Below are 27735 nucleotides of genomic sequence, written 5' to 3' on the forward strand. Positions count from 1 at the left end.
AAGGTGGGCTGAAGATGGCACTGTGAAGACCGGTTGAGAGTCAAATAGGGCTGGTTTGCAGACCTGCAACAAGTTTCGAAACTCGAAATAATGAAAAATACAGGGTAATAACATTTTTACAAAGGAAATGGCTCTTTTTTCGCATTTGATGAGGTTAGCAATGTTCATATGGGCTGAAAATTGATGGACATGTTGTCTGTTGTTGGTTTTAGTCTTTCATAATAAAAAAATCAGATAATATACACTTAAAGTGTGAAAAATAAATGGAAGAAACTTGAAAAGCATGGTTTTTAGAGTAAAAATGGGGTTTTTGGACTTAAAATCAGAAAAGCATGAAACAAAACACCAATAAAATCTATGTGTTTGCTATTTAAAGATTCAAGATTCATAGCTCTGAAATAATGCTAATTTTCTTCCATTTTAATGATAATAAAGAAGAACAAATAAGGAAAAATAGGAAAAATGCTCTTTAAAAGAAAAAAAAATAGAGAATGGACGAGGAAAATTAAGAAAAATTATGGATGTATCTGTGAGTGTACAATGAGGATAAAGCATGAGGGTTTGCCTCACGTTATCCCCATTTATATGTTTTTGTAAGTATTTACTACTTATTTTGTGCGAAATACACATAAAATTACCCTTTTACCTATCACCGCAAGCAAAACTCTAAACGGTAGGGGAGGAGGGAAGTTTGAGTGTTGAAATATAATATAAAATATGATGTATTTTCTGCATTATTCATATAGGATGACGTTAAGTTAAATAAAGGGAAGTACAACACGAGTGTGAGGCTCGGTGTCTTCTCTCATCACAGCAATTACGCGTTGGTATATGGAAACATGAAAAGAATGGATTTACACAATGCATGAAGATATTTTTCAATTGTTTGAGCACTTAATCATATACAAATTTGCATCAAACATCATTAAATGGTATCAACTACAAGCTCTTGGATGCATAGCGCTTGGTTTCTCTAGGACTTGACCCACGCAGAGAGAGCGAGCAACCCGGCTGTAGGTCTATACAATGGGTCAAAGGGGATGGATAAGTGCATTCCTAGAACGTTAAATATATTAGCACTAAGAGGGGAGTTGGTTTCAAATGTGTCTATGTGTGGAAGCAGCACATTGAGGGGCCAAACCCCAAGATGTAGGAGAGCTGCAGTAGGGCCATGGCAATCAGCCAGTGGGGTGCCCTTGTGTGTGTAATGTGTGGCATTTAATGTCGATATATGTATAATCTTCCTCCGAGGAGATAGGAAAGGAAACATCCATTGGATTAAGGACTATAAACACACAATAATTAGTGTTTAGGATAGTGTATCTCTCGACAAACACTCTTGGGCCACGAGGCCGTGTGGTGGTGTTGTCTATTGAGAGCATGAGGTCCGCTGGCTAGTGCCTTAGCCAGTGTCGGCCCATTTTAGGTCCATCAGTGGTGCATTTGTCAGGAGCTGCCTATAAGTGGTGGTTTTCGAAATCTTGGTCTTATAAGGGACATGTTAGCTTTATTATATAGTTGATAGCCGCCTTGAAGCGGTGCATGCTAAAATAGGCATACTAAAGTTTCAGCCATGAGCATGATGATGAAACCAAGGAATCCCCGTAACCCTAAAGATACCTTATCCATTATAAATGGTTTAATGGGATCTTTGGCTAGAAATGTGGCCGATTACTTTACCCTTTGCCCTAAAAGTGACACCATACTGGAGTTTGGGTCACTATGGGAAAATACCCATGGAGTAATCATGAGAGATAGTCCATGGGAGCTAGAGGAAAGATTAGGGAGCAAAAGTGATGTTAGGATGGCACTGTCCTTTGTGATCCTCAAAAGCGATAAGTTTTTGAAGGAAAAGACCGTGATGCCACTAGTCAAAGTAATATATGCATATGAGCAAGAGATACCTCCGATTCTAGGGCCTGATGCAATTGGGTTTCAAAGTGCAATTTTGCAGATCCATAAAGCATTGGAAGATATCTACATATGTGGAAAACCCTTATTATAAAGGAAGGTTCTATTAGAACCTACCTCTAATTCTAGGGAAACAATAACAAATGAGGATATAATTACTAAAACACCAACATCAAGCGATGGAGTACACTCCTTATTGCGTAGCATAAGACTCCCTAGACCACTCTGTGAGTTGGTAGAAAGGGATAGCAAGGATTATATTAACCTTCCTACACTAGTAAAGGTGGAAATGGAAGAGGTTATAGACCCCAAGATACTAGAATTAGGTCATGAATATGAGGATTTTAATGGCCCAATGTTGATCCCAAGAAAGAGGACTAAATGCCCTCCTTCTTATAGGGATTTCCCAGTATTTTATGGGCTAGTTAATGAGGATCTAATGATGCATTTACGAGAATACAGCCTAACTTGCCTTGCAAGTGGGTTCAATGATATTCATCGGATGCTCGTATTCTCCAATACCCTAAAGGAAGAGGCCAGAAAATGGTATTGGAGCCTCCCAAGCGGGGTCTATTAAATCCTTTGAGGAGTTGAGTGATCTATTTTTAGATGAATATGAGAAGAAGGTGCCTATGACCCAAGTTTAAGGGCATCTGATGCAGATTAGGCAAGAGTCTTATCCTTTTGTTAAAGAATACGCTAGAGCCTTTGATGATATTCTGAGGCTTTGGCCAAAAAGAGCTACTGCATTGCCAGGTGATGTGCTATGTGAGCTCTTTTTGAGTGGCTTAGAGATTAACATGCAAATCCAAGTGGGGCATCCTAAGTCGTTAAGGGAAGCAAAGATGAATACCATTGATTATGAGGGACATATTCAGAGATGTTGGGAAAACTTTTGGAGTTTTCCCTGCTCAGTAAAAGTGCATCCTGGATTCCAACCATTTCTACAAGGAGACAGCTCACTTGTTGATACTAACGCAGCCTATGAGAGGAACCTTGGTAGCCAAAATCTCCAAGCAAAAAATGGCAATAGTAGGGATAATATACCCCCTGGGGATAAAAAGATTCCAAGCCCGGTAAGTCCCATCAAGGCTTACAACACTTCCATGAGAGGTAGTTGTGATGGTGGAATTGATAGAACCATTAGGTCTAAAAGCTTAGATGAGTGTTCTATGAGTGGTTCTAGTTGTGCTCCTAGTAAGGCTCTTGAGAGAGCCTTCCAATTTATAGATGAATTATGCTTTCGAGTAGATACTATTCCTTTTAGTAAAAGCATGGTTCCTATGGCTAAGCAGTTGTTGCAGAGTGGACAAAGGCAAGTAAAAACATCTTGTGTAGAGAAGATGCGGCATGCCAAAGGTCCACATGTACTAAATAGAATCCATAAGGCTGTGAGGCCATCTGGTAATGGTGATAAATCCACAGTGAGTCGATTGGACCAATGTGGGTAGATGAGGCAGTCTAAGAATATGAAAAGGAAAATGAGATGGGTTTGGAGGCCCAAAATCCGTGAAAAAACTGGTGGTGTGTCAGATGAAGGGCCAAGAATTGCATGTGGACATGCTTTGATGGATTTCCAAGAGGATGAGACTAAAGGCCATAATGTGACATCTGACAATAGGGACTGCCACCCTAAAATGCATCTATGTGATGAGTCTAGGATTGAAGCTCTGTCTAGTTTGGATCGTATCAGTGACATATGTAATGGTCCAATTAGAGAAGAGTTGAATGATCATGATTCTCCCTGTAGGAGGAGTTACTGGAAAGTTGGGACAAGCGATCCATTTGAATGACGACCAAGGGGATGAGATATATCAACCTAATGGTGTCATTCATTCAGCTCATAGTACCAAGAAGAGATGGCCATCATTACTGAGATATCAGTAGAAAGGCTTGGGCTAGTGGATCTACAAAGAGCGTAGATAAAGATTTTAGCTGACTAGCATGAGTAGTATGAGGCTAGTCCTCCTATTTTATGCTATCCTTGGTATCCTGATTAGTTTGATAGGATGTGTTGTATATGCCAAGGAGATCCTATATTGCATGGATTAGAATGAAGTATCCATTTTAGGCCAAGAGGTCCAATTAGTTTGTAGTGCAATGTGTTATTTCTTTAGGCCAAGAGGGCCATTCATATGTTTGGTGTGGGTGCAATTAATAGTTTTCTGTTTTAGTCCTGTGCCAGATAGATTCAAAGAAGAGTTTGGAGGGAGCCTTTTGTTGTGCTAAAGCTTCTTGTGGCCCTATCTAGGTGATATATCTCCTTTATGAGTACCTATCTTTTCATGCTATATGTGTCTGCGTACTTGTGGGGGATTTCTTTTCTTATTGGGGATCGATAATCAAGGCATGAAGTCCCAGGATTAGGCTCTGTATGTCTGGGCGAGGTTTGAGTAGTCATTGCCTCCTGCAAGGCATAGTCAAGCATTGTAAGACCTGTTTTAGATGGGAGTTCTAGTGACCTGTTATGTTGACCTGCTAGGCGGCCGTTCTAGGAGTTTTTGTTAGTTGTGAGGCAGTTAGAAAAGCATGCTAAAAATAACCAAAAGAAAAAACCCATGAATGTCTGAAATATAAAAATATACAGAGGTGCGTAAAAAGGGGTTCTAACCCCTATAAAAATAGAAATGAAAAGAAAGAAAAATCCTTCAGCTGTTGTTTATCGCCTTGCGAAGGCTTGGTAGGTTCCTGGGGGGATGAGTAAGACCCGGGGCCGATGCCTTGTCTTCTGAGGGGTGGCTTCTAAGGCTGAGAAACAAAGAATAAAAGACTGTTGGAGCGAAAATCAAAGTGAGCGTTAGAAAAGGATTAAGTGTCACCTTGCACGGGCTTCGTAGGTTCTTGGGTACCGAGACAGGACCTGATACTGATCCCTTGCTCCCTTGGGGTCACTACGCTTAGCTCTCTCCTTTTTACATGCCTGAGTATGGAAAATAAGAGGCTTAAGACCCAATGTGCTAAAAGATAATATTTGTTGATCCGGATATAAGAGTCCTCCCCTAGTAGGAGCTCCTAGTTGAGTTGTCCTTAGTTCTATAGGTAGTTCAAACCACCACTGAGGATGACCTCTTTGATGGTTCTTGTTAGCTTGGTTGTGTTGGCGCAGTAGTTGGTTAGTGACTAGCTTTTGACTTTCTATCAGATTATGCTAGGCCTACTCATCGTGGATTTCATGCCTTGGTTTGACAAGGGGGTAGGGTGAGAGCTGTGATGTATTTTGTTGTGTATCTATTTTGTATCAGCTTGATGCTCTTTGTGATTGTGCTTATGTGCAAATTCGTTCGTGGGATTTGACGGGCTGAGTCACCCTATCTTATGGTCGCCAATGAGAGCTAGATTTTAGGACTCGATTTGAACCCTTCTTCAATGTTGAAGCTTGTTTTGGAGCTGAAAAGTGCTCGAGAGGTGTTAAAGAGCCAATTTTCATGAAAAATCAAACGGTGGTGGATGGCCAAGCTAGAGTTTTTCTAGATGCATTTCGATGTCAGGAATCCAATGCAAACCTCAGTTCGTTGATCGAAGGTCGTTTGACCCCCCATTTAATCCCCACAAGGGTTGGTGTTGTAAAGTAGCTATTGGATTTGAGAGCCAAAGAGTGCATGACAAGGTGCAACTTTATAGATTTCGATGTCACGAAGCTAGCCGTCCAATCGGATCGCGAATTGGAGCCCGTTTGCATCCCTAAACAGGCTGAAAACCCTTCCATAGTAGTGTGAAAGTGTTTTTTTTTTAAAAGTGGACATTTTATAAATGAAATCAAATGAAACTCTAAATGAAGAAATCATGAAAAAACATGTTGTGATGTAGGAAGGGGTGTTTTTTTTATTGATGCCCCATTTTTTGGGGATGTATGTGCCTCTTGGATACTCAATAATGTAGAGAGAGAAGGAAAGATTCCTGATCCATGCAGAGAGGGCAAGATTTTGATGGTAACCACATGCAATATGATGAAGGGAATGAAATTCTACTTTTTATTCTTTCTCTCTCCTCCCTCTCTCTCCTGCAAGGGGCAGTTCCTGCGTGTGAAGAAGAATGAAGCCTGGTTGGTGAATGCTCGTCCGACATGGTACCAGATTGCTTCCAAACTGAAGGTGGGCTAAAGATGGCAGTGTGTGGAGGTGGATTGAGCATCAAATAGGGCCTGGTTTGCAGACCCACAACAAGTTTCAAAACCCAAAATAATAAAAAATACACGGTAATGACATTTTTACAAAGGAAATGGCTCTTTTTTCGCATTTGATGAGGTTAGCAATGTTCATATGGGCTAAAAATTGATGGACATGTTGTTTCCTATTGGTTTTAGTATTTCATGATAAAAAACTAAAAAAATATACACTTAAAGTGTGGAAAATAAATGAGAAAAACCCGAAAAGCATGGTTTTTAGAGTTAAAATGGGATTTTTGGACTTAAAATCGGAAAAGCATGAAACAAAACACCAATAAAATCTACATGTTTGCTATTTAAAGAATCAAGAGCCCTATCTCTAAAATAATGCTAATTTTTCTCCATTTTTAATGATAATAAATAAGAAAAATAGATAAAAATACTCTTTAAAAGGAAAAAAAATAGGGAATGGATGAAGAAAATTATGGATGTATCTGTGAGTGTATAATGAGGATAAAGCATGAGGGTTTGCCTCAGGTTATCCTCATTTATACATTTTTGTGAGTATTTACTACTTATTTTGTGCGAAACACACATGAAATTACCCTTTTATCTATCACCGCAAGCAAAACTCTAAACGGTAAGCGAGGATGGAAGTTTGAGTGTTGAAATATAATATAAAATCTGATGTATTTGATTCATTATTCATATAGGATGACATTAATATTGAGATGAGAAGCTCAACACATGGGGACATTGATGATAGACCGTTTAGTTAGATTGGTCCACACATCTATACTTAGCACGTCGATGGTCATTATGACTCTCACATGACCACTGACTCATTACTTATTATATTCAAGTTGTTACACCTATTTATAGCTGGCATAGTTATAGCGCCAGTCAATTAGTGTAGTCGGTTATGCATTGTTTGACTTAGTAGGCCACTTTCCTTTATGTTGTATCTTATCTATACTTTGTGTACATTTTAAAGTGTGTGAAAGAAGAAGAAGAAACAAGCAAGAAAACGTTTTGGCCTCCATCTCTCTTCTTGTCTCTTGAGTGAGCTTCTCCTTGTGCATTCTGTGTGTCTTCGGCACAGCATCTTGAGCAAGTCCCCACACCACGCCATTCATGACATGGTATCAGAGCCGTGCCACTGAGAGAGGCTGATTTTGAAGGTTGAAGCGAAGGAGAAGAAGCAAGATTCGAGCAAGCAAGCCACAGGTAAGAAGCTCTCCCATTCTTCCACTCTCTCTCTTGGATAGTGCCTGTGGAGGCACCGGAAGCAAGGTCGAGCAAAATTATCAGATTGCAGTGAGATTTGGTGTGTGCGAAGAGCGCTCTATATTCTGCAGATAGACCCTTTAGAGCTTCCCCGCAGTTATTTTGGGCATCTGAGGCCGTTTCAGACCCCGTTTTAGAGCCAGAAGGTTGTGGACAACAGTTTCAGGGTACACTGTGACTTCGACTGTATTGACCGATAGTGGGTGCACAAGTTATAGATTTCAGATCTGTAAGTTCAAAGGTGTTTACCAAAAAGTAAACACAAGGTTTATCTGCAAACTGATTGCAGATTGCATGTATTTTTGAGCAGTCAGTGAAAAAGGCTGTCTCGTGTATTGATGTGCACTATAGGTTGAGGGTTGCGGAAGATTTGCTTGCAGTTGGTATTAATTTTGTGATAATGGTAGAGAATAGTGGAAGCCCCATCATTGAGAAGCTCAACAAGAATAACTACCCTTCATGGAAGTTCCGTGTCATGAACTTCCTTATTGAAAAAGGCCTCTACGAGTTTGTTTCAGGTGAAGAAAAGGAACTGGAGGTGAGTGATCCTCCAACTGTAGAAGAGACAAAGGCACGGAAGGAATGGAATGCAAAAGACAAAAAGGTCATGTATTGGTTGTCTACAGTAATTGACAATAATATGCTGGGACACATTAGAAATGTAGAGAATTCATATGCAGCTTGGACCATACTTGAAAGTATGTTTTGTGTAAATACAAAGGCACGAAAAATTCAACTCAAGCAAGAGTTGAATACATTGAAGAAAGGGAAGATGTCTATCAATGAGTATGCACTGAAGGTAAGGAGCATTGCAGATGCCTTGGCAGCGATTGATGCAATGCCCGATGATGATGATTTGGTGTCGTCAACCTTGGGTGGACTTAACAATGAAAAGGCTTGGAAGTCTTTTGTAACTTCCGTATATGTTAGAAAGCCATTTCCAGATTTCGATGAGTTGGTATCCCTTATGATTACTGAAAAGATCAACATGCAGAGTGAGACATCTGAAAAAAGTGGTAAACAGGTTGAGAATAATTTAGAGAAAGAAACCTTAATCATTTATATTTTGTACAACTTTACATCATTTATTCTAGTTATTGCTAAATAAATGCTATTTAGGGACTAGTTTCATCACAAGACATGAAACTCCTTTCCAAAAGTCCATCCTAGATGACCAATGTAATATCCAAATACTAAAGTTTGGACATATCATAAGCATGCTTAAGATTTCAATGGTTGCACTATATGATATCCATAATCTTCTTATTAATATCACCTACTATTTATTTTGTCAAAAAGTATTTCTAAAACATAAGGAAGGGCACATAGACTAAAACAAAATAGATTGAATCAGCAATTTGGCAATATGCAGGTTTCAGGAGGTCATGGTTACGAAGCTTTAGAGGAATAGGTGGATGGCAGAATAGAGGTTCTAACAACTCTGGTATTGTGTGCCACTACTACGGCAAAACAGGTCATATCATAGCCCAATGTTATGCTAAGAAAGATGATATCTGTAGTGGTAAGTTGCAGCAAGGAAACTATGCATCGTCTTCACGACAGAATGAAGATAAAAATGAACTTTTGTTTGTTATGCAACATATGCTGAATGCTATTACAGGAAAGGGAACACATAATGATGTTTGGTATGTTGATTCAGGTGCATCCAATCATATGACCAGCCATGTAGAATGGTTTGGCGAAATGCAGGATTTGCAAAATGCAAGTTATGTGTAGACGGGTGATGATTATGCCACCCAATTTCACACATTGGAAAATTTCTCTTATCCATGCATGATGGTAAGACAAAGAGTCTTTCAGATGTATTACATGTGCCATCTATTACAAAGAACTTGGTGTCAGTCGGTCAGATGGTAGAGCAAGGGCTGCAAGTCAGATTTAATGCAAAGGGCTACTTTGTAGAAGACTTCAATGACAAGTGTAGATTAGTTGCAAAGGGAAGTAGAGTTGGATGTATGTTTACTCTAGATGCTAGAATTCCTACTATGAATGCTGCTATATATGCTAAAGGAAAAGGTATTATTGGCAGATATTGAAATTTGGCAGAAACGCATTGGACATGCAAATATACAAAGGCTGAAATTAATGCAGTCCAAAGGGTTGGTTACAGGTTTGCCTACATTTAGAGTTACAGAATTTCATAAGGTATGTGAAGCATGTTAGTTTGGTAAGCAGGCAAGACAACCCTTTTCACATGACAGAGATGTAAGTAGAAATATCCTTGATGTTGTGCATACAGACATTTGGGGCCTACACAAAATGTATCTCTTGGAGGCAGTTCATACTTTGTCACATTCATTGATGATTGTTCTAGAAAGCTGTGGGTATATTTTATGAAGGAAAAGAGTGAAGCGTTTGAGCACTTTAGAACTTTCAAGGCTGTAGTTGAAAGAGAAATAGGCTTCAAAGTAAAGTGCTTGAGGTCAGATGGAGGGGGAGAGTACCTCTCAAATGAGTTCATTGATTTTCTGAGGTCTCATGGGATAAAGAGACAGTTCACATGCAGGTATATCCCACATCAAAATGATGTTGTAGAAAGAAAAAATAGGCATATTGCAGAAGTTACACGCGCCTTGATGGCTAAAAAGAATATGCCTAAGCATTTTTGGTCTGAGGCTGTTCATACTGCTGTTTATATTATGAACAAAACTCCCACAACTGCAGTTCATGGGATGACTCCTGAAGAATGCTTTACTGGCAAGAAGCCTGATGCATCGCACTTGAAGGTATTTGGCTGTGTTGCATATGTTCATGTGCCAGATGAGCTACGGAAGAAGCTTGATCCAAAGGCAAAAAAATGTGTCTTTATTGGATACTCTTTAGAGCAGAAAGGGTATCGATGTTATAACCCTGTCACATGTAAGTTAAGAGTGAGCAAGGATGTCATCTTTGATGAAATGAGCAGTTGGTATGCATCAAGTGGTGATGCATTAGATGTTGATGATGATTATGACACTCATGTGCAGGCTGAAAAGCAAGAATCACAGACTTTTAGTGGACCAGAGACATCATCTGGTAGTCCTTGGTCTGGAAGACTAAGGAGTAGCTCTACATCTTCAGGTGCATCTAGTAGCACTACAGGTAAAGACAAAGGAAAGAATAAAGTGTCAGAAGGCATTGATGTAGTTCTTGATGGAGACTCCAGTGACTCAGAGAGCTTGGATGATGAGCTTGGCATTCCTTCAGTGAGGACACCAAGTGTACAGAGAGCTCATAATAATATAAATGCTCCATTGAGTGATCCGGTGATACGCAGATCTAGCAAGGTCAGATACCCTATTAAAAGACTTGGTTTTGAAGGTTATGCAGCTCACCATTATGCTTATATGGTAAAACTAGTTGAGCATTAGGGCCAAAAATGCTTCAAAAAATGCACTTTTGTTAATCACGGGATTAAGGAAAGGGCCAAAGAGAGTTCGCCACGTGTGCAAGAATATGGTATTCTTGTCTCCTCTTTTTTAGAGATAGTGGAGTCCATTTCGTGATTCTCTCTTCTTTTTTAGCCAAAACCCCTAAAGTCTGACATGTTTTGGAGTCCCAAAGACGTTATTTACTTACAAATCTGACAAAATACGTGACAGAGATGTGATGAAATTAATAATGAGTTTTTTGAAAGTCGGGAGATCTTTCAATATTGTTTTTGGCGCCCAATACATACTCGTTTGTATTCTTGGCGCTACTTTTTAGTTCATTCACCCCTCTTTGAGCTTCTTTCTCTACGCTTTCATTCTTTTCATGGCTTCCTCCAGGCGCCCTTCTCGTTTAATACACTCTTGCACAGTCTATAGCCAGGGAGCAGATGGAAATTCTGAGCCCAAAACCTTTGCTGTAAACGATTGGGTTACCATGCTGCCATCTTGCAAGGGCTCTCATAAGGTGAAAAGAAGAAAACGAGATGATATAAAACATCATTGGAAGGGGCGTATCATTGCCTTCAAAATTATGCCCGAAGGCTGGTTTGTCAAGGTGCAACATGTTTACATGGCCAAGGATATGCACTTGCCTCCAAACGAATGTGTTCCCCAACAAACACATTGTAAGTTATTAGTTGAATAATGTATATAATTCTTTTCCATTTATGCAAGTTCTAACAAACGGTTCGTCATTGTAGATATCTTTCCGTCAACAAGTATTGAATGGCAACCTGTGGAAAGCCTAAGTGGGACTTTCCATGCCATTCATAAGGTATTGGCAGACATTATTTATGTCGATCAAACTGTGTCTTTTTTTAGTGAATGCAAGGTTTTTATATATTATGCACAGTATGTGGTTCCCTCTAAAGCGGATAGGTATGGGAATATCGAAGATTTGCCATTGCCAAGTCTTTCATCTCTAAACTGAGAGATTCCTGACAAGGTAACGGTGCAGAGTTTCAAATTCAAAATATCTCAGGATATTAAAAAGTCCATGACAGCTGGAAGGATCTCAAGAAGAATACGTTTATCATGGTTTGTACCCCTCCATATCTTCGTGGCTTGCTTCAAATAAGCAAATTTACAAAGAATGAAGGTATCCTGGCTAAGTAGAAACTTTTCGAAAGAGGAGCCTGTCAGCACTGCAAGAAAAAATGTAACAAGTTGGTAAAAAGGGGTCCCTAAAAAAACCAACAATATGAAAGAGACTTACATTCACTCCATCTATCTTGAGTATCTTTGAATCTATTGTCCTGCAGACATTTGAAAAGCACTCTTTTTCCATAAGTATCTGTATGTCTTTGTGACTTTGCAATGGTACTTCTTGTTAGAGAGAGTTATATGGTTTTCTAGGATCAACAATATCCTTATATGTGGTGTCCAAGAAGGTACTCAGGAGCCTGCCAGCACTGCAAATGGAAACATGTAACTAAAATAGATAATCAAATAAAATAAATAATTAACCAAAAAGCAAGCAGTATTCCATTCAACCCACATTCTTCCTTGGCCATGGATACCACTTAGAGAGTTCATGAGGATAATTTCTCTGGTGAGTGTATCCGATGTAATAAAAAAATTTATGGTAGTTGTGATGGAATCAAAAGCTTTGAAAGACATTGTTATATTTGAACCAAATCTAAAAAAAAAATCCATTGATAACAGTGGATCAACAATACACATAATTTTAGAGATTTATTGGTTAAGAGATACAATCAATGTCCTAAAGCTAATAGCAAAAATAAAGGAGTGTTATTTGCAATCAATAGCACAATTATTCTATATACTAAAAATTTTTAGAGTCAAAATGCCTTACCTTATGCAATAATAAACTACAGAATCTAACAATTAAATATCATTTTTACAACTAGCATGGACTTGTCCTCATGAGATATGCTAAGATAGTCCTCTTCCTCAGAAGTGCAAGAAACATTAATAACCATTTGCCCATACACCTCGCCCATTCTCTTATAATTAACAAGTCCAAGTACATCGATTTTTCTCTTGCAAACATCATCCTCGATACCTTATTCTGCTAATCATATTAAAATCTTTATTCATTAGGGTGATCTTATGAGCATGAGCAGCAACAATGTAAGGATAATTCATAAATTCATAAAGTCAACCATTTGAGGATAAGTTGATATGACGCGAGAGCAGCAAAGCCATATTTTCGTAGGGTCATATTCGCACTGTATCGTGGAGCAGTTCATACGGCGCGAGCGTGGCAAAAAGCATAATGTTTGGTACTATACTTTTCGCTGCATATCATGGATGACTTGATATGGTGCAAGAGTGGCACAACAAAATCTCCGTAGGGGTCCTCCTCCCTCAGTATCGTGAAGGAGTAAACATGCGCGTGCAAAGTATACCCCCCTTTTAATGACTTATTTTTTGTGAGATCTTAAACCTATCAAAAAAATTCAAAAAAAATTCCATGAGTTGAATAGGCTTTGAAAAAGTTTTACAAATTTTCTAAGATTTTTTTGAGCTTATTTGCTATTTTTAAAAATTATTTTAAGCAAAAAATAGCCTAAAAAGACCCCAAAAATCACAAAAAAACCACCCAAAAATAGCATGGCCGATACAACGCGAATATGGGTAACCGAGACGCTCGGTTACCCATATTCGCGTTGTATCGGCCATGCTATTTTTGGGTGGTTATTTTGTGAATTTTTGGGTCTTTTTTAGGCTATTTTTTGCTTAAAAATATTTTTAAAAATAGCTCGGTTACCCATATTCGCGTTGTATCGGCCATGCTATTTTTGGGTGGTTTTTTTGTGATTTTTTGGGTCTTTTTTAGGCTATTTTTTGCTTAAGAATATTTTTAAAAATAGCAAATGAGCTCAAAAAAATCTTTAAAAATTTCTAAAATTTTTACAAAGCCTATTGAACTCATGGAAAATTTTTTGAATTTTTTTGAGCTCTTTTCCTATTTTTAAAAATATTTTAAGCAAAACATAGCATAAAAAAGACCCAAAAAATCACAAAAAAACCACCCAAAAATAGCATGGCTGATACAACGCGAATATGGGTAACCGAGCGTCTTGGTTACCCATATTCGCGTTGTATCGGCCATGCTATTTTTGGGTGGTTTTTTGTGATTTTTTTGGTCTCTTTTAGGCCATTTTTGCTTTAAAATATTTTTAAAATAGCAAACGAGCTCGAAAAAAGCTTTAAAAAATTCTAAATTTTTTTCAAAGCCTAATAAAGTTATGTAATTTTTTTTTGTGAAATGGAGACTAATTATTTTGATGGTCTTTTTTTTGTGAAATTGAGATATATTACATTTGAAAAAAGATATACAAGGATAAAGCATCAATAATGTAGTGATGCTTTTAATTATAAAATCAATCTGATTTAGAATCAGAGTTCTGAGAGAAAGAAATAGATTCAAGTCATTTCTATTTCTTCTTACAAATCAAGGGAATAGATCTTAAGAGATTTGCTAGGATATGATATCATGAGTAGTATCATCCCATGACATCAAGCCACCATTTAGGTATTGAAATCTGATAGTGCTAATAAGAATCACAATTGAAGATATTGAAACTTGAAACCTCATAGTGCTAATCATAGTTGAGGATATGATGAGAAAAATACTCCCAAGAGCTAATATTAAGTAAAAAGTTGTATCCTTCATATTCTTCGAAGCATCCTGCACACATAAAATCATCTTAGTCCTAAAGTTGATATGATACACAATATCACTAATACTTCTATCTATTACTTGTTTAATTTTTTTATATTTTAAGAGACAAAATTGAATAATAAATATTTTTAATCTATTACTAGGTAAATATTTTTATCTCCCAGAAATCAAAGTACTTCCTTTCTTCTAATTATAATATATTATCCTTGTCTTATCAATTAGTCCTTGCTAAAAAGTTGATATTACAACACTGTATAATGAAGATATTCTATTTTCAAGTGTCAAGATCAAAGTGAAAATTTTCACTTTCTATTCTATTAGCTTAAGGATTATCCTTAGTATATCTATCCCTACCAATTTGCATCAACACCATGGGACTCTTTTACCCATTTTCTTATGAATCAAATTGAAGAGATTGAAGAAAAAGCTTGGATTTAGTTGAAACAAAATCTTACAGAATGGATATCTTAGGGGTTGAAGTAAAGATGTAGCTTGGATGTCCCAACCTAGTTGGGTTTGCTGAAAACTAACAAGATGATCTCGTCTCAGGTCCATGGAGGACCATATCTCTATAGCTCAATCGGAAAGTGGTATTGATCCTCTGTGTAGAGACTCTTTTGATTGTTGATCACCTTCTCAAGATTTTGTGAAAGGAGACGAAGGGAGACGAAGGGAGACCAATGCACGCTGCTGGTAAGAGCCGGACGTGATTTTGGTGAGAATTTTTACGACAGAGTAAAATCTACTTTAAGAACTAAGAAACAAAGTGAAGAGGAGAGAACGATGATTCAAATGAATGCATGTGAAAAAATAAGCGTGATTTTGGTGGAAAACGTGATAGTAAAATATTCAAAATGAAAGAATAATGGCCGAAAAGTGACATCTGACATGAGTTAACGTCCTTAGGCATTTAATGGCTAACCTCTTAAATGAATAATAAATTCTCTCATTAATCACGTCTGAATGGCCAAATTTAGAGGGTTCATTATTTTAAAACCTCAACTAATTAGTAACTTAATCATTTTCTTAAAAGTGCCATTTTTGAAACGTTTTTGGCCCTAATGGGATATTGAGCCCACTTGTTTTGAGGATGATGTTGGTCATAGTCATTGGGATGCAGCAATGGATGAGGAGATAGTTGATTTAGAGGCTAATAAGACTTGGGATCTAGTATCATTGCCGAAGGGCAAGAAAGCTATTGGACGTAAGTGGGTTTATAAGATTAAGCACAATGTAGATGGTTCTATTAGTAGGTGCAAAGCTAGGCTGGTTTTGCAAAAGGCTATGCCCAGACATATGGCATAGATTATGATGAAACCTTCAGTCCAGTTGCTAGGATGGAAACTGTCAGATGTGTGACTGCTTTGGCAGCAGCCAAAGGTTGGAAGTTGTAGCAAATGGATGTGAAGAATGCCTTCTTGCATGGTGATTTGTAGGAAGAAGTGTATATGGATCAGCTCGCAGGTTATGAAGATTTAGAGCATCCCACGTACGTGTGCAGGTTGAAGAAGGTGCTCTATGGGCTCAAGCAAGCACCTAGAGCATGGTCTTACAAGATCAGAGAGTATCTTATCAATATTGGCTTTTATGTTTCTGATGCTGATCACTCACTTTATGTGAGAAAGGGAGATGCAGGTTTGGTCATCATAGTCATCTATGTGGATGACTTGATTATTACAGGTGATAGTGATAGTGGGATTACTGAAGTCAATGACTTTTTGAAGAAGAAGTTTGAGATGAAGGATTTAGGTGAGCTAAGGTACTTCCTTGGCATTGAGGTGATCAGATGTGATGATGGTATATGGCTGTCCCAAAGACAGTATTGCTTGGATATGTTGTCCAAGTATGGTATGACAGCATGCAAACCACTTTCAGTCCCGTTGGAGCAGAATGTAAAGTTGAGTGCTGATGTTGGGGATGAGATAGAAGACCCTACTATGTTCAGGAGGATAGTGGGGAGTTTGATCTACATGACCATTACAAGGCAAGACTTGAGCTATGTTGTTGGTCTTGTGAGTCAGTTTATGCAAGTACCTAGAAAGCCACATTTGGATGTAGTCAGATGCATATTGAGATATGTGAAGTCCACATTACATTATGGACTTTTCTATGAGGCAGGTACAGATGTATAGGTGTTTGGATACACAGATGCAAATTGGGCTAGTAGTATATCTGATAGAAGATCTGTCAAGATTGTGGGAGAGAAGGAAGGAGTCTCACTTGTAGCTTTCTTGCTTGCACAATGGGGGAAGACACACAAGGGTGGAGGCTGAAAACTGTTTTTCTCTTCTTAGTTGTGTAAGCCAAAAAAACTCTCATACAAAGAAATAGAAGAACCCTATATATGGGTCTCAAACCAAACTCAACTAACTAAGGTGGCATACTAACTGAGCCACGAACTAGAGTAGATAAGGATAGCTATCATGTAGCTATTATTCATGGGCGGTGTACCAACCGCGTCTGCAACTGACAAGTCGGTGACATAAATACACAACGGTCACCCTGGCGTATCACGAGTGGAGCTCGATATCTCAACACTCCCCCTCGAGCTCAATCCCAATTCCTGCACACCAAGCAGGTCTCTAAACTTGCGCAGCTTCTCTGTGCCCAATGCCTTCGTGAATATGTCAGCTACCTGATCCTCTGTGCTAACATAAACTAGATCAATAAGACCTAGTAAAACCCTCTCTCGCACATAGTGATAATGCACCTCAATGTGCTTTGTTCTAGCATGATAGACTGGGTTATTTTCCAAGTGTATACTACTCATGTTGTCACAATAAATGACAACTGGCCCATCTGTAGGCTCATGCATATCATAAAGTAGCTTATGCAACCAAGCTACCTCACATGCAGCCATTGCTGCACCCCTGTACTCGGCCTCTGTGCTTGACAAGGCAACTGTAGGCTGTTTCTTGCTGCTCCAAGTGACTGCAGCACTCCCAAAAGAGAACACATATCCACTGGTAGATCGTCTATCAGAAATACTACCAGCCCAATCAGCATCAGTGTATCCATGCAGCTGTATCTGAACCCCAGTCTCATAAAATAGTCCATACTGCAATGTGGACTTCACATACCTGAGTATGCGTCTAGCTGCATCCAAATGCGGTTTCCTTGGAGCCTGCATAAACTGACTTACCAATCCAACAACATAGCTCAAATCTGGCCTGGTAATAGTCATATAAATCAAGCTTCCTACTATGCGTCTGTACATAGTAGGGTCTTCCAGAAGCTCACCTGCATTTGCGCTTAGCTTCACATTCTGCTCCAAAGGAACTGAAATAGGCTTATAGCCTGTCATCCCATATTTGGACAGCATGTCCAATCCATACTGCCTCTGCAAGAGCTGTATCCCACTTGGTGATCTAATCACCTCAATGCCCAAGAAATAACGCAGCTCTCCCAAATCCTTCATCTCAAACTTTTGCTTCAATAGCATTTTCACATGAAGGATATCTTCATCACTGTCACCTGTCATAATCAAATCATCAACATAAATGACAAGCAGCATAATACCTTTCTCTGTCTTTCTCACATAAAGTGAGAAATCTGCCTTGGAAATCTGAAAGCCAATAGTGACAAGATACTGCCCTATCTTGTCAGACCATGCTCTAGGTGCTTGCTTCAAGCCATACAAGGCTTTCTTCAACCTGCAAACAAACTCAGGATGAACAGCATGCACATAACCTGGTGGCTGCTCCATATAGACCTCTTCTTGCAAATCACCATGCAAGAATGCATTCTTTACATCCATCTGATGTAAAGACCATCCCTTTGATGCAGCCATAGCAATGACTGCTCTTACAGTTGCCATCCTTGCAACTGGACTGAATGTTTCTTCATAGTCAATGCCATATGTTTGTGCATACCCCTTGACTACTAATCTTGCCTTGTATCTGTTCACAGAACCATCTGCATTGTGCTTCACCTTATAAACCCACTTACAGCCAATTGCATTCTTACCTTTAGGCAAAGGTACTAACTCCCATGTAGCATTTTCTTCCAAGGCATCCATTTCTTCATCCATGGCTTTCTCCCATTTTTCTTTTCCCATGGCTTGCTCAAAAGATGTGGATTCTGGTTCCTGTATCACTTTGACCATATATGCATAGTGAATGGCTGTAAATCCATCATATTTCAGCCTATCCACAGGATACCTAGCTCTCGTAGACCTGCGCAAAATAGGTTCACTCCCAGGTGCTCTCAAAACATCCTTGGTCTTCCTTACTCCAGGTGTAACAATAGAAGGAATACCCAACTCATCATCAATGCTCTGTTCTGAGCCACTGGATTCACCATCCACATAAGAGTGACCTGCATTCACATCAAACATGGGCTGATCTACCTTCTCTTTTCCTTTTCGTGATACCTGCATACCACTATCTGCATTGCTTTGAGAAGAATCTTCTGATCTCAATCTCCCTGTCCATGGCGAAGAATGTGAACCACTGCTAGAGGATGCTCTAGGTCCACTAATATTTTGTGACTGCTGCTGTGAATTTTGTGCAGCATTACCATTTTGTGCATCTACATCATCAATCACATTTACTGGTTTATACCAGCTACTCATCTCATCAAAAACAGCATCTCTGCTCACTGTAAACTTACGAGTAGAAGGGTTATAGCATCTATACCCTTTTTGCTGTAGAGAGTAACCAATAAAGATGCACTTCTCAGCTTTTGGATCCAACTTGGATCTCAGCTCATCTGGCACATGTACATAGGCAATGCAACCAAAAATTTTCAAATGAGAAATATCTGGTTTCCTACCAGTATACCTCTCCTCTGGAGTCATTCCATGTATTGCTGCAGTGGGAGTCATGTTCATTATGTAGACTGCTGTAGCAACTGCTTCAGCCCAATAAAAATCTGGCAAGTCTTTTTCATTGAGCATGGCACGAGATACCTCTCCAATATGCCTGTTTTTCCTTTCTGCAATTCCATTTTGTTGTGGGGTATAACTGCATGAATATTGCTGCTTTATGCCATGCTCCTGCAAGAACTTTGCAAACTCATTTGAGAGGTACTCTCCCCCTCCATCTGACCTTAGGCATTTTATTTGCAGACCTGTTTCTTTTTCAGCCATAGCTTTAAGGGTTTTGAAATGCCCAAAAACTTCACTTTTCTTTTTCATAAAATACACCCAAACTTTTCTGCTATAGTCATCAATAAAAGTGACAAAATAATGACAGCCTCCAAGAGATGCAGCTTTAGTAGTCCACACATCAGAGTGGATTAATTCCAATGGCTTCTCACTCTCTTGAACATGTCTAGGAAATGGTTTCCTTGCCTGTTTTCCAAACTGACAGGCTTCACATACCTTATGCATTTCTGCAACCTTGAATTTGGGCAATCCTGCAATAATGTTTTGGGCCTGCATTGATTTAAGTCGCTGTATATTAACATGACCAATGCGTTTATGCCAGATATCAATATCTACAACTACATCGGTCCCATGTGCAAACATTGCTGCACTCAATTCAGACATGTCTGCATCCAACGTAAACATTCTGCCCTTCTTCTTTCCTTTTGCTATCAAGCGACCTTTATTTTTCATATCCTCAACAAAGCATCCATGAGGATTAAATCTGACCTGCAAGCCCTGCTCAACCATTTGACCGACAGAAACCAGATTCTTGGTGATATTCGGGACATGAAATACATCGGACAGGTATTTCTTTTTCCCATCCTGCATAGACAAGGGAATTTTTCCAATCTGCACAATAGGGTGTGCAGTATCATCACCAGTCTCCACAAATCCTAGTTTTTCCATTTTCCTTGCATCCTCCATCCATTCTGCATGACCTGTCATGTGGTTTGATGCACCTGAGTCAACATACCACACATCGTTGCTTTCTTCTGCACTTGTCACAGAATTGTTCATGTGCTGCACCATAAACAAATGCTCATTTCTGTCATCACCCTGTCTACTAGAAGATGCATAATTCCCTTGTTGCAGTTTTCCATTCATGATGTCATTTTGCTTTTTATAGCAGTGTTTAGCCATATGACCCATTTTACCACAATAGTAGCATTCAACATTACTGTTTGCATTTTGGCCTCTTTGCCATCCACCACGACCTCTTTGGCTCCCCCTGCCTCTAGAGTTACCACGTCCTCCTCCATAGGACTGGTTTTCTTGAGTTTGTTGCATATTCTGATTTCTGCCATGGCCTCCAAATCGGCCTCCTCTACCTCTGCCTCTACCTCTTCCAGCATTTGAGTAGAAGACAGCTTCTTTTGAAGTTCCTCCTGAAGAAGATGCACCACCATTTCTCTGCTCCTCAGAGATTAGAAGAGCAATCAACTCCTCAAAGTCAGGAAATCTTTCACGAACTGAAATGGATGTCCGAAACTGTGCATAATCCTTTCCTAGACCATTCAAGGTCACAGAAACTAAATCATCATCTTCCACTGGCGACCCAATGGAAGCAAGTGCATCTGCAATCTTCTTAACCTTCATGTGGTAGTCATTAATGCTCATATTTTCTCTCTGCACATTATGCAACTCTTGCTTGAGCTGCATTTTCTTGGCTTGCGTATTTGTGCTATACATTTTTGACAAAGTATCCCATGCCTCCTTTGGCGTACTTACATCTTGAATATGCACAATCATAGAGTCTGAAATGCTGATAGACAGCCAATACATAACTTTCCTGGCTCTCTCATGCCATGCTTTAAATGCCTGCATTTGCTGTTGATTGGGAACATCAGGAAGAACTGGTTCTTCTTCATTTCCTACAACAAATTCCCAATATCCTTTTCCCATAAGGAAATTCGTCATTCTAAACTTCCATGCTTGGAAGTTGTTCTTGTCAAGCTTTTCAGTGACAATCTGTGAGAGAGAATCAGACGCCATTACTGAACACTGCAAAAAATTCTGTCACTGCAAAGAACACAGCTTCAGCCTCACAAAGGCAAATCTGCAAAACTGGCGAAAGTGGTATTTGACCACACAGTCACTTCCTAGTGACGATTTTGCATCAACAGGCAACAGGGATGATTCTGTAACTCCCAATGTCTCTGCGCACAAGCATACGATGCGATTTCTACAGTAACTTTTCACTGACCTGTAGAACAGTGGTTGCACAGCATAAAACTGGGCCTTTTTCTGAGTGCGTGCAGAGAACTTCCGCCTCCAAAACAGGCCCGAAATGGCCTCAAATAAAAAAAACAAGGTTGCCCAGAGCTAAAGCTCTCGCCCGCAGCATATACTGCCCTCTTGCTTCACCGCGAAGGGCGTCTCAACCTGAGACAATGCACTCTTGCAATTTCCGGCTGTGCTACCTGCAGAGATCTGCTCCCAAAACAGAAAATGAAAGCAACACTGCTCCTCTTACCAGAACACCACGAGCTTGGCTTGCTTTCTTGAGCTCCTTACCACGAACAAGGCTCTGATACCATGTCAAGATTGTGGGAGAGAGGGAAGGAGTCTCACTTGTAGCTTTCTTGCTTGCACAATGGGGGAAGACACACAAGGGTGGAGGCTGAAAACTGTTTTTCTCTTCTTAGTTGTGTAAGCCAAAAAAACTCTCATACAAAGAAATAGAAGAACCCTATATATGGGTCTCAAACCAAACTCAACTAACTAAGGTGGCATACTAACTGAGCCACGAACTAGAGTAGATAAGGATAGCTATCATGTAGCTATTATTCATGGACGGTGTACCAACCGCATTTGCAACTGACAAGTCGGTGACATAAATACACAACGGTCACCCTGGCGTATCACGAGTGGAGCTCGATATCTCAACAAGATCTACCAGTGGATACATGTTCTCTCTTGGTAGTGCAGTAGTTGCTTGGAGCAGCAAAAAGCAATCTACAGTTTCTTTGTCGAGTACAGAGGCTGAGTATAGAGGTGCTACTATTGCAGCATGTGAGGTAGTATGGCTACAAAAGTTAATGGCTGATTTGGATGTGCAGGTGGAAGGTCCGGTTGTCATTTATTGTGACAACATGAGTAGTATACAATTGGCTAGGAACCCTATGTTCCATGCCAGGACAAAACATATTGAGGTACACTACCACTTTGTGAGAGAGAAGGTACTAGTAGGTGAGATTGACTTGGTGTATGTCAGCACAGAGGATCATATAGCTGACATCTTCACGAAGACATTGGGTACAGAGAAGCTTCAAAAGTTTTGAGGCTTACTTGGAGTTGTAGATATGTAGTTGAGCTTGAGGGGGAGTGTTGAGATGACAAGCTCAACACATGCGGACATTGATGATGGACTGCCTGGTTAGATGGGTCCACACATCTACACTTAGCATGTCGGTGGTCATTATGACTCTCACATGGCCACTAGTGCATTACTTATTATATTTAGGTTGTTACACCTATTTACAGCTAGCATAGTTATAGCGCCAGTCAATTAGTGTAGTCGATTATGCATTGTTTGACTTAGTAGGCCACTTTCCTTTATGTTGTATCTTATCTATACTTTGTGTACATTGTAAAGTGTGTGGAAGAAGAAGAAGAAGAAGAAACCAGCAAGAAAATGTATTGGCATCCATCTCTCTTCTTGTCTCTTGAGTGAGCTTCTCCTTGTGCATTCTGTGTGTGTTCGAGGCAGCATCTTGAGCAAGTCCCCCCACCACGCGATTCATGATAGTTAAGTTAAATAAAGGAAAGTACAACACAAGTGTGAGGCTCGGTGTCTTCTCTCATCGCAACAATTACACATTAGTATATGGAAACATGAAAAGAATGGATTTTCACAATGCACGAGGCTATTTCTCAATTTTTTGAGAACTTAATCATATACACATTTACATCAAACATCATTAAATGTATCAATTACAAGCTCATGGATGCATAGCACTTGGTTTCTCTAGGACTTGACCCACGTAGAGAGAGTGAGCAACCCGACTGTAGGTCTAAATGGTGGGTCAAAGGGGATGGATAAGTGCATCTGTAAACATTTGAAATACTCCATCTCTGCAACTACACGGTTTGGATCTGTGGCATGTCGTCGGCTTTCCTGCTCAAACATTGCCATCATTCCACAGTCCATTGTCAAGCGTAAGTTGTCAATGTGCTCTACTCTGAAATGTCGTCCACGTGACCATGCTGCACTATGAACCTTATACTGGGAGAAGAACAAGTATATTAGATGTGATTTGCAATATAGATTGTAATTTCTTGGGATTGCATACCTTGGGATTGCATCCATACCTTGGGATTGCATCCACGTGAGAAGTCCCACTCTTCTTCAGTAATAATTGTTTCTCCATCTTGAGATGCTTTGGTTAGGGCCTCATGTAGCCATCTAGTGGACATGAGTAGAGGCATCTCCTCTAAGCCCTTCAGATATCGAATGGGTCGTTGCTGCGTACTTCGTCGAAACAGATCTTGCAGACTCTCGCTCAGCGTGAGCATTCTCATACCGTTGCAACCACTTCTCCATCGTAACGCTATGCAGCATACAAAATCGGTTCACCTTGGACTCCATGGATGCTCCATCTTCTTCTCTATTCCGTTTCCCAGTAGGACATCTCCATTCAAACGATCATCCTCCTTAAGTGATCATATCAAGCCTTTGTCTCGGTCCACAGTGGACAACCACTCAGAAATGTACACCAGGGCCTCCGACACTAACCAACCTTCAGCCATGCTACCCTCAGGACGATCCCGTTGTCGCACAAATCCCTTTAAGGTCTTCATGAACCGTTCAAGGAAAAACATCCATCGACTATGGACTGGACCTGCAACCTGCAATTCATCTACAATATGCACTAGAAGATGGGTTTGTATCGTGAGCATGCTACTGGGAAGATACTTCTCCAAAAGACAAGCAGTCTCTACTACCATGCATTTTGCCGATTCAATCGATGATGTGTGAATCTCTTTTTGGGAGACAAACTGAACCAACTCGGACAATTTGTAAATGGCTGTCCATACCTTTGATGTCAGAGACCCCGCGATTGCGATCGGCAATACGAACTGTGAAAACCATGTAATTAACATTGTGTATAAACAAACGGAGATTCTGAAATCTAATATGTAGAATCATGCCATAGGCAGCCTCATACCATACATACCTGACACATATTATGCCAATCATGGGATTTGAGTCCTATTAGTTGGTCATACTTTGTGAATGTTGTCTTGAGAGAACGCATTAGGCCAGTCGGCGTGCGAAAGGACTTGATGTTTTCCTTTAGTCGTCGCACTTCATTGCCAGGAAAAACCCAAGGAGCGTGCGGAAATTGCACTCGACCGTCGATGCCACTTACAGGCCAATATGGTTCCATCTTTCCCACTACTTTCAAATCCATCCTCGCTCCTAGTGTGTCTCGCTGCCCAGTGAGGTGGTCCCATAGCAAGCTACCCACATTCTTAAAAATGTGCATGGGATCTAAAATGTGGTTAATCTTTAGTTTTTTCCAATAATTCAGCTCATAGTCCACCATCCTGCGATCAAACCAGCTCAGTGCGTTCATTCTCGCAGGAGGGCGACCAAGAAATCCTTCTCTCATGACATGACCCTCTGGCAAAAAAGCCCGATGTCCCTCAAATACCATCTTCTTCATAGATTTTGACATATGAGAATCCAACCTTGGTCCACACAGAGGACATGCATGGTAACTTGACGTGACTAGCCATGCAGAACACACATGTACAATGAGGCATGCCATAACACAACATCGCTCAAAGAAAACTAGCAAAATAAGAAAACACACTTTACTAGAGCATTCTCTATAACGTGGAAAGTCATGCATGGTCCACATAAGAATTGCCCTTATAGTTGCGGATCACCTACCAATATGTTTGCTCATGTCCTCCACTACAATTCCCTCCCACAACTCCTTTAGCTCATCAATCAGTGGAGAGAGGTAGACATCCATATTCTTGACTTTGTATCATCCAGGCACAAGAAAGCTGAGCAAAAGGTGTCCTTTCTTAGTGGAAAGCCATGGCGGTATATTGTAGTTAACAAGGACCACAGGCCATACACTATAGGAGGTGGAACATAAACCAAAAGGATTTACCCCATCCATGGCAAGACCGAATCGTAGATTCCTCACCTCCTTTGCAAAGTCAGGGAAAGTCTCGTCAATGTGATGCCATGCTTGTGAGTCAGCTAGTGTACGCTGTACACCATCAGTGGATTGATTTTCCCCCTGCCATGTAGTCAAATTTGCAAAACTCTTGGTCCGAAAAATGTGACGAACACGTGGTATCAGCGGAAAGTGCCTCAAAACCTTATGTGGAACAGTCTGTCCTTGCAAGTCATTTCGATACCTGTCTGCACCGCACTTGGGACATGTGGCCAACAATTCAAACTCTCCCCGGAAGAGAACACAATCATTGGGGCAAGCATGAATGCAATTAGAATCCATGCCTAGCTTTTGCAGCACTTGTCTTGCATCGTCACGAGACTCAGGCATCGTGTTTTGGATAGGCAAAATGTAAGATTTCAACGTTCTACAAACTGCAATGAAGCACGTTATTAGAGTACTATATAGCACATTTTAATCGCTTTCAATAAAGAATCATACACATCATAATATACCTGAATAGCTCTGTCACACACATCGCTCCGTCCATACTTTGTTTGTATGCTCAACAATGCAAGAAGTGTCTTCAAACGGGATACCCGACTCCCATCATACAATGGAATGGCAGCCTCTGCAATTAAAGGATCTTGGGATTTCAAGTCCATCGGAAGCAATGATTCGATCATGTCCTCTAACTCAGGCTCCAAAAAAGCAAGAGGATCATCCATGTCTCCAGCATTCTCACCCACAGAAGGGGGTTGAGAGTTATCACCTTCTATGGGACAGTTAGTTATCTTGGACGGCATTTGTATAGAGCGCGGACGAACATGTCTTACTGGATGCAAGAGATTTGCCGACTGCAATGTATCGACATGGCCCTGACCCTACAAAGGATGTTAAGGAGCTAACTTTTAAGATAACCCCAAACTGTTATACTTAAATCAATTACATGTCATATAGTACGTAATGAGAGAGAACTTACCGCAATCTCGTAATTCAAGACTGCTTGGTCGATTATCTCAACTCGAAACTCTCCAACCGTTGCACATGCTCTATGAAAAAATGACATTTCCGACGAATGGCCAATTTTCATTGCGTGCATGGACAGGGGACACGTTGATTGAGCCAAGCCTCACGATCACCACCATGTTGGTCGTGAGTGCTAAACATCTTGACTGCGATGTAATGGAATGATAAATTAATAAATATTCTATCTTGTATATTGGGACCACTCCACTATATATATTTCAGGTCTTTTTTTTAAAATTTTCATACCTATCTCTTTGAGTTTGGCTTTAAACTTATCTATCTTTGAGGTCGGCTCTAAACTATGCTCACACACATACATTTTCATACCTACATTGCAAAGAATAAAAACCAACACAAGAAAAATTTCGAAAACACTCGCTTCCATTTCTCTCTCTTTCAATACTTCCTAACCTACATTGCAAAGCAACACAAAGATCGAAGACAAACCAACACTTTCTAACCTACATTGCAAAGCAAAACAAAGATTGTAAAGAAACCAAAACAGGGCATACCGTCGTGCTCTTTTCTTCTTCCATGACCTCTTCGTGCGGGCGACGCTCCTCTCCTAACGTGCGGCTCACAGCTTGCTTCCTTGCTCACCTCCCTCTCTTGCTCACAATCCTTTCTTTCTCTTTGCTTTCGTGCGCTCATATGAAAGAAACGTTCAGGTTTCGGCAAAATTTTATCGCAGTAAGTCGTCGCTATTAGCATCGGTATCTACGTCTTTAAAAAGGTCGGTATTTGTGTCGCTAAATACCGATGCAAATACCGACATTTTTAAAGACACAGATACCGACGCTAAAAGCGAGGCTAATACCGACGTCGGAAAAAAACGTCGCTACTTAGCGTCGCTATACGTGTGTACCCTTGTAGTGAGATTTATCTAAACTCACTTGATGATAACCAGATTTAAGATCTATTTTACTAAATATGGCAGAACCTTGTAGTTTATCCATAAGATCATCGACCCTATGAATTGGATATCTATTCTTTACAGTAATCTTATTTAGGGCACGATAATCAATGCACATACGATAAGTATTATTATTCTTCTTTACCAACAAAACAGGTGCACCAAATGGAGAACTACTAGGTCTAATTAATCCTCTATTTAGTAATTGCTCAATTTGATTTTGAATTTCTTTTTGCTCTATCTAGTTATGCATGTATGGTGCTTTACAAGGTGGTTGTGTACCAGGAATTAAATCTATTTTATGATCTTCAGGACGTGAAGGAGGTAATCCAGGTGGTAGATCTTCAGCAAAACAATCTTTAAATTGTGCAAGGAATCCTTTATGCCTAGGGTGCATATG

The 27735-nt window shown here is 39.9% G+C and overlaps 1 pseudogene; it reads right to left on the reverse strand.

The window, feature by feature from the left end:
- Positions 1 to 40: 40 nt before the first annotated feature.
- LOC148026057 (uncharacterized) lies at positions 41 to 26199 on the reverse strand (annotated as a pseudogene).
- Between the last annotated feature and the right edge of the window lie 1536 nt (positions 26200 to 27735).

The sequence above is a fragment of the Lygodium microphyllum genome, chromosome 14 (genome assembly GCF_053477565.2).
Source record: "Lygodium microphyllum isolate KBCC chromosome 14, Lygodium_microphyllum_v1.1.10, whole genome shotgun sequence".
Classification (NCBI taxonomy): Eukaryota; Viridiplantae; Streptophyta; class Polypodiopsida; order Schizaeales; family Lygodiaceae; genus Lygodium; species Lygodium microphyllum.